A 6,086-nucleotide genomic window follows, 5' to 3' on the forward strand; every position below is an offset into this window, starting at 1 on the left:
CACACAGACAAGTATATATAAGTATGTGTGTTATAAAGCACACTGCTTCATATCTGCTTTGTGTAGAGTGACAGAGCAGATTGAGCAGAGGGAAATCACCAGCTATGTTTGCTTGTTGCTCTCTGTACTCACCTTTACCTGTGTATCTGGAATTGTGAGTGTGTGTATGCAGCAGGTGATGAATGGCAACAGCTGCTTTTCAATTTCAACTGTCGCTGGCCACACGAAGACAGAGACGAGGAAGTGTTGGTCCAGAGCAACAGGGACAGCTGTGTTTTCCGGATTACTTTATCCCTTTCGTGCATGAATTATGATCCTTTATGTCGTTATGTTCTTTATGTTGATTTTCTTAAGGAATAAAGAAAACGTGGGAAAAGTTCTAGGATTGTATTTTTTTTGTCATAACAAACATTAACCAAGAAATCATTACTAACATAAATTTGTTATAAAAGTATTACTGATTGCACTTTAAAAATTAGGTAAATTTATGTTATTAAAGGTAAAGTTTAAACAGTAATGATTTCCTGGTTAATGTCAAGTTGTCATAACAAAGACATTTTGAATGATGTCAACTTTGTATTAAAAGTGTCATAATTTACCGAATGACACTTTATGACAACAGTCATAAATATTCATGAAGGCTTATTCATGTCCATGACAGGTGTCATGTGATGTTTATGATGGTGTCATGTCAGTCTTATTCACCCCCCTTCAAATAAAGTGTTACTGTTTTTTTTTTTTTTTTTTTTTTTACTTTAAGTATCTAAGTAGTTTTTGAAATCTCACTGCTAATGTTTTACTTTTAACTTTACATTGAACAAAACAACTAAATTAGCTGTGTTGTAAACTGTGCATACTATTATGTATCCAAAGACTTGAGTAATATATTCTATAAAAGAATCAAGCTTTAGCTTCAATCAAGCAAACTTTGAATAATTTTGTCCATTTCTCACCAGTAGCATCTTGGTGGAACCTCTCAGCAGAAGTTTTGTATCTGAAGAGAGTTTTTCACCTGAGCAGGGTTTATTTGTCGATTTGTCTGCTGAGATTGAGCAAATAAAGGAATGGGCGTGTTTGATTCTGTGTAAAGTGCACACAAGTTGGGTGGAGATAGTGGAAACTGTCAGAGTCATCAGATTTGCTGGTTTAACTTGACAGTTTCAGAAGTAACATACTTTTTTTGTTGTTGTTGTTGTTATGACTAGTGATCACTGTATATCATGCTCTGCTAGAGGCCCTTTGAGTATATATAGGAATGTTGGTCCAGACGCTGTGAACACAATTCCTTCAAAGTAGCATAGGTTATAAGAATAAGTTGAATGCACTAAAAATCTTAGAATATAGTGAGAGAGAATAGTTGATCTAAGAGCTTTTAAGTTGATCCAAGAGTTAATGAGTATCAAGTCAAGACAGGCAACTGTTGAGTCAAAACCCAAGTCTTAAACTTGGAATTTCAAGTTCTTTCTAGTCTTTTTTTTTTAACAATGTTGCAATAATATGTTAAATGTAAATAACAGACCCTGTTTTTAATCTGTATTGCTAAAATATATGCAACCTAACTTACAAAGTAGAAAACAAGTCATTCTAAAATAACTTGCTGCAACTCGCACACACATACATACAGAGTGTGGAGAAACAGAAAGACCGTTGGTATTCATTAAAATAAGTGAAATCAATTAATGGTGTGCACTTTTCAAATAATATCTGTCTTAAGCTTTAGATTTTGTGCAAAATGTCAAGTATTTTCAGGAAAACAGATTTAAGTCCAATTCAAGGTGTAAAAATCCAAGTCAAGTCACAAGTCTCTGAACATTTGGGTCCAACTCCTCACCTCTGGAAAGCGCCACACAAGTACAGTCCATGTACCATTACCATACCGAAATGTTACATCTGAATGCAGTGCATTCTAGTTACATACTTCCACAGTCTGATTCAGCATTAAGCTTTAAATTAACTCTTACACTGGTCTTTATAGTGTCACTACCTCAACATTTTGTGGAACTGTAATTCATACTTTGGCATAATTTATGCATCTGTGGGGAAGCCCTGAGGAAATCTAACCTCATGATCTGGGCTGCCTTTGCTGCTCTGCCCAGATAGAATCAATGTCTCTATCATGGCATCTCTTCAGAACACTAATTGCATGGAAGAGAAAGAGTTGGCAAGATTCAGTCTTGAGCAGGGGGGTTGGGGGGGTGGGGGAAGAGAATATTTCAACCGTTTTTGACTTTTCAAAGCACTGGTGGGATCTGATCACAAGTCGGCAAGAACATCTGGCTCCACAGGCGGCAGACTGTGCAACAGTGGCACTGAGTAGATGTATGTTAAAACAGTCCAAATATTTAAGAGCTGCTCACAATTTATTGGTCAGATGAACTATATATAACTATGAATGTATATATGCAGTAAGAGTTTTAGGATTAGATCATCCTGTCTTTCAAGGTACTGCCCGAAGAAAAATAACTGTTGGACATGTGATGTTATAACGCTTGCTTTAATTTACTGAAAGGAATTATGCATGGCGCATTGCGGTAAAGGGAACCAATGTATATATGCAGAGGTATACATATAAGTATATGTATAAATATGTGTACAATATGTATCATTAGTCTGTCTTTAATATGTCAGTCAATTCTTAAGTAATCTATATGTGTTTCACTAGGAAAATTGAGTTACTTAATTAAACTTTTCAATGATTTTCCAATGGGCCTGTACATTACTTTTCTTGACGTTTTTCCATACATTATAAATACAAATACAACAGCTTTATGATTTTAATGCTACCACAAAAACTTCAATATACATGAATAATTTTAAACTCCATGAAAAAAATTAATTATGCTAATGCTAGCATAAGATAGTATCATACGAAGACCAGTGATGAGTAAGGAAATTATTCCAGTTAAAACTATCAAGAAAATCACAAGACGGCATAACTGGTGGCATTATGGTAGATGGAGCATCTGACAGTCAATCAAAACAATGAGTGACAACATAAAGGATGGGTTAAAAAAAAATTATACATCACTACAACATCATGGTGGAATTTGATGGTGGTTGTATTTTTGTCTGCATGAGGCTAGGAGGTGGAGCTTATTCATGAGGACACTCATCTTGGGAAGGTTTGTACATATAATCTTATTTTTGGTCTTGTTTTATTCTGTTTTATGTTGAAAAACTTATTTGGGGTTTTTACCAACTGATTAAGGGTGTAGGTATTTCTTGTGGGTTGTTTTAGCACTGCACAAAGTTTAAAGATTTCTGATCATAGATGTTTTTGCTTAGAAAGCAACAGCGTGAATTTGATCATTTGGTGGCATAAGTGCTGCTTCTGTCAGGCTGAGAGTGCAGCCATGTTTGTGTGCAGCAGAAAAATGAAGAGACGTGTCAGAACAAGACTGATACTCTCAAGCTGCACTTTTTTCACCTTCTGCTAGATACCGACGTTTGTCTGTTTGGACAAAGACCTAAATGAGAACTAAGCTCACACACACACAAGCAAACACATCGACATGAGCTCATGCATGCATACATAGCAACTTACACACCAACACAAAATTTAGTAATCAAACACTCATGGTCCTATTCACACTCATTCGTGCATGTAAAGATGAAAAACACATACGCAGAAGGATTTGCTGCTAAGGATCTTTGACAAGTTCTACTCCTTGTCCGGTTCAGAAAAGATGTGTTGTCTTAATTTTAAAATATATTTGTGTTTGAACTATAGATTTTTCTTTAGGCAGTAATCTTTTAAGACGTTCTCATGTATTCTCTCTTTTAGAATCTGGATATTGTCACAGTTTGTAACACTGTTGCCTTGCAGTTAAACAGCCCTTGAATTGAATCCTGGTCTGGGGTCGTTCTGCACAGAGTGTGTGTTCTTCCTCTGTGCATGTGTGGATTCTCTACTGGTATAGAAACTAGATTAATATTTTTACTTAGTTTTAAAATACATTTTGCCATTTTTTGTTTGCCTTCCACCCAATTTAATATTCTGTTTCAAATTTATTATTAATGTCAGTATTCACGTTGGAGTATTCAAAATATTTGTGTTTGATCAAAATATTAAGAAGTTAAGCTCAAACTTTCCTCCTGGACCCCGTCGGCCACCAGTGCCTCCGTCTCCCCGCAGCAAGTACTTACCTGATCCGCCCTCCAACGATCTCTGCCTCATCAGCCTTCCGGCATCAGGACCCCCTCATCCTCCGCGACAAGTTTAGGCTCTCCGCTTCACCCTCCAGAACGTAAGACGTCTCCCCTTCAGCCTGCATTGAAAATTCCCACGAACCTTGAACCCACCACTAACCACTTTCCCTCTCGTTGACAGTTTGAAGATCTGGTTCCCTTCCCAGAATCCTGATCACCCCTTCTCCTCTCTACTTTGAGTTTTCATTAAACTTTATCATTGTTCAAATCCTTCTCCTGATTGTGTTCTTGCATGTGGGTACAAAGACTAGAACCGAACATGACACAACTCAAGTTGAATCCGACAGAGTGTCTGTGGAGGGAGATAAAACTTAGGGATGAGACAAGGAGGGCTTCCAACTTCAGCTCAGGTAATGATGTCCAAATGTTTAAGAAAACAGACTGTGAACTTCTCAATATGGAGAAAGTAAAAAAAAAAAAGTCTAAAAAAAAAAAAAAGATTTCTCTTAGTAATCTGCCATTTAATAAATGTAAACAATTTTGGTAATTCTAACTGATCTAAAATAGGAAAATATTATTTTTGATTTAATGTAAGAAAGAAAAATCTATATCTTAATAAAACAATCATACCTACATTATAATTATTATTTTTATTATTTTAAACACATATTATTATGAATAATATTACAACAATTACTAGTATAATAATCCTAATTCTAAATTTGTCTTTGACTGTTTCTCCAAGTAGCAATGTCGACTGATATCACGCAGTGTCCAAAGATGTGTTCATAATAAGTTGAGGCTTGAGATCACATTGCATGTGCCACAGTATCAGATGCTTAGAAAAGATAAACTGAACTGAACGTCAGTGCTCTGGTAAACACTTTGATTGTGATTCTTCTCAGATCGTATATCTTGCTTATTTTTCTTTCTTTGATTTCAAGGGTTACATTTCTTATCTGTCCATGTAAAACAACTAAAAGGCCATCATTTCAATGTGATATCATGCATTTCACCAACTATGACCTTGATACAGTAGATGAAGCCTTTCAGTTATTTTCGAATAAAGAGCACTGTGTCCATTAACAGGAAGATTTTCTAAAAGAGACACCTCTGTTTCTCACCAAACAATCAGATAGTATACAGCAGCAGTTCTCTGAGTATAAACATGCTGAGATATGAGCTTTATCGCCCTCATACATCTGACATCTGGGATCTCTCTTTTCAGCAGTGGTTGCATCAGCAGAACCGTTGTCCACAGCAGTCAAACCGCTTTTGCTTCCCCTCTTTTTTTGTATCCCAGATGGGCAGGTGCATGTGTATATACAAACACCCCTCTGTCATGTGTTCACTCACTTTTTCTTTTTTTCTGTCTCATGCACAAGTATCTGTATAAAGGCACGCCACTGACTATGGACTACAGCGTTCTTCACAGAATTTTAACCATTCTTCCATTTTTTTCCGGTATTTAAAACTAGTCAGTCAAATGTTGTGATTTGAGAGGTCCAAGAAGCTACGTTAAATTCTGCCTCAATCGCCAACACTTGTAAAAAGTCTGACAACAGAGGAGAAAATAGCTTTGCTGTTTCACTTTCCTCCTCCCACTGTTTCCCACTTTCTGTTGTTTAAAGGAGAAGTACACTGATCTGACAAGGGACACTGACACCTTTCATCACCCCCTTCCCTCTTTATGCAACAACTGCATCGTGGCCGGATGCCATGGGTAGGTACTGTAAACATCACTGCCTTTCTCCCCCTCTCTCTAACACAATAGCATCCAACGTAATTGAGGCATGCAAGTTTGCGGCTGCCATATGCCAAACACCGCCGAGATAAATTGCTTTAGAGGGAGGAAAGAGTAAAGTAGAAAACTGTTGTTCTGTGATTAAATCATTCAGGAGTAATTCTCTCAAATTTTGCAAGACAAACAGAACAGT

General features: G+C 36.6%; 1 long non-coding RNA gene across 1 annotated transcript; it reads left to right on the forward strand.

The window, feature by feature from the left end:
* The first annotated feature begins 3,673 nt into the window (after nt 1-3,673).
* LOC148159709 (uncharacterized) lies at nt 3,674-4,417 on the forward strand. The gene is made up of 2 exons (XR_015762960.1): nt 3,674-4,247; nt 4,331-4,417. It is a non-coding gene; the product is annotated as an uncharacterized LOC148159709 (long non-coding RNA).
* Nucleotides 4,418-6,086: the final 1,669 nt, after the last annotated feature.

This window comes from Poecilia mexicana, unplaced genomic scaffold (assembly GCF_051168715.1).
Source record: "Poecilia mexicana isolate PSO_F unplaced genomic scaffold, ASM5116871v1 scaffold_5, whole genome shotgun sequence".
NCBI classification, from domain to species: domain Eukaryota; kingdom Metazoa; phylum Chordata; class Actinopteri; order Cyprinodontiformes; family Poeciliidae; genus Poecilia; species Poecilia mexicana.